General features: G+C 52.2%; 1 long non-coding RNA gene across 1 annotated transcript; it reads left to right on the top strand.

Moving 5' to 3' along the window:
* The first annotated feature begins 356 nt into the window (after positions 1-356).
* Positions 357-1,847, top strand: LOC123354275. The gene is made up of 3 exons (XR_006574720.1): positions 357-566; positions 1,195-1,325; positions 1,636-1,847. It is a non-coding gene; the product is annotated as an uncharacterized LOC123354275 (long non-coding RNA).
* Positions 1,848-2,164: the final 317 nt, after the last annotated feature.

Here is a 2,164-nt window from a genome sequence, read left to right as displayed (position 1 = left end):
CGCAGTGGAGTGGGTGGGCCTGCGTCCCCCTTGCCACCCCACTCACAGGTGCCAGTTTTCCCCTTCACCCAACGCTCAGGTGTAAGGACCTGGTCCTATATAGCAACCTGTTGCTGCTCAGCCCCTGCACCAGAGGGCCTGAGCCCCCCCCTTGAAATGTGATTGCTGCTCAGCCCCTGCACCAGAGGGCCTGAGCTCCCTTGAACTGTGTACTATTGCTCAGACCTTGTAACAGAGGACGTGTAGTGAGTCGGTGTGGCTCCCCTCCTGCCCTCAGGAGGGTCGAGCCCTGGGGCGAACGATTATGGGGTCCTTTCTACTTTTTGTCCTAAATGTGTAATGGGAAAAGGGTTGAGGGCGGAGTCCCACTGTGTGGGAGAGGCGAAAAAAGCCTACCCGACATTGCCGACTGAGAGGGTAACTTAATTATTTACCTCCTTTGTGCTGGCTTTAGTACCAAGAGAAAAGAAGTCGTGCGTCAGAGTCTACTGTCCTCACACAATGGAAAGCGAGCAAGAGCGACGAGACCATGAGCATTGTTGATGCGATGCAAAAGCCGTCCATCTGTGAGTGGAACCGCCACCACTCTCAGTGAGATAAATGTCTGGTTTGGTGGTTGCTCTGCTCACGGCCCACCTCCTGGTAGGGACACCCTGTTAGCTAGGGCTGAGTTTGTAAGAAAAGGTTCCTAACTAGTGGTTAAGAGGGAGACAAGGTCCCACTTTCAGGGGCTGGTCATTTTTCTGTCCACAAGCAGTGTGCCCTCTGCAGCAGAAGGTTGGATCCAGGGGGATGACTCCAGCTGTTGAGTTTCTTGACTCCATCCCACATTTTTCTCTCTCTCTCTCCTCTAATGTGTTGGCCAACACACACTGTCTGTCTGTGTCTGTCTCTCTCTCTCTCTCTCTCTCTCTGTCCTTGCCTCTCCTTGTGCTGTCTCCCTTACTAGGACATGGGCAGGTGTGTTAGGTGTGCATCCCGACAGGCTAGGTCTTGTGAGCTATGAACAAGTAGGGGACCGAAATGATGCAGGGCAGTGGGTGCTAGAGTGGAGTGGTGACTGTGGGTGTTGGCTGAGTCTCTGCTCTAGTGGGGCTGATGTGGATGGGATGGGAGAGGGAGGCAGGGATGAGGGCAAGATTTCAAGCATCAGTAGAGATGTGTGTAGTGATGGCTCATGCTTGGCTTCTGCAGATCCATTTCCAGAGGAATTTCCCAGGAGCCGTAGCCAGAGGAGAAGTTGGCAGATGTGGACATGAGGAACTGAACATCCTTCTCAGCAGACACGAACAGTCCTCGGCTTTCTGCTTCCCGCATAACTGGCTGTGAGTTAGCTGTCGGTGCTTTGAATTCCTCATCTGTTCTTGCTGTACTTTTCTTCACATGCTGTGTACTTCTTCGTTGGGCATGAGGCTCTTTAGCATCAAGGTGGGGGAAGGGCCAAGAGTCTCCTGAGCAAAGTGACTATTTTGGGTGCAGTTACTATGGGTCCCTTCTAGTTGCAGGTGTAAAGTAGTGATGGGAGATAGGGCAGAACCGTGGGATACACGGGGGTGTAAAATGAAGAGACTACGCGACATTGCAGATGGAGATGCTATTTTCTTTTTTTGCTTTTCTCCCCTCTGCTGGGTTTAGTACCAAGGAAAAAGAAGTCACACGTCGGAGTCTACTGCCCTCATGCAATGGAAAGTGAGTGAGAGCAGCGAGCCTGTGAGCATTGTTCAGGCCAGGCAAGAGCAGTCCATCTGGGAGTTGAGCAGAGGCCACTGTCACTCAGATAAGTGTCTGGTTTGGTGATTGCTCTGCTCATGGCTCAGCTCCTGGTAGGGACACCCTATTAGCAAGGTCTGGGTTTGTAAGAAAAGGTTCCTAACCAGTGGTTATGAAGGAGACAAGGTCCCCATTTTCAGGGGCTGGTAATTTCTCTGGCCAGGAGGGGTGTGTCCTCTGCAGCAGAAGGTTGGATCCAGGGGAATGACTCCAGCTCGTGAGTTTCTTGACTCCCTCCCATGTTTTTTTCCTCTCTCTCTCTCTCTCTCTCTCACTCTGTCTGTCTCTGTCCTTGCTTCTTCTTGTGCTGTCTCCCTTCATAGGACACGGATAGGAGTGCTAGGTGTTCATGCCCACAGGCTAGATCTCGGGAGCTCTGAACCATAGGAGGAGA

This window comes from Mauremys mutica, chromosome 21 (genome assembly GCF_020497125.1).
Source record: "Mauremys mutica isolate MM-2020 ecotype Southern chromosome 21, ASM2049712v1, whole genome shotgun sequence".
NCBI classification, from domain to species: Eukaryota; Metazoa; Chordata; order Testudines; family Geoemydidae; genus Mauremys; species Mauremys mutica.
The sequence above is the reverse complement of the archived record's forward strand: the minus strand, read 5'-3'. Positions and strand labels throughout refer to the sequence as shown.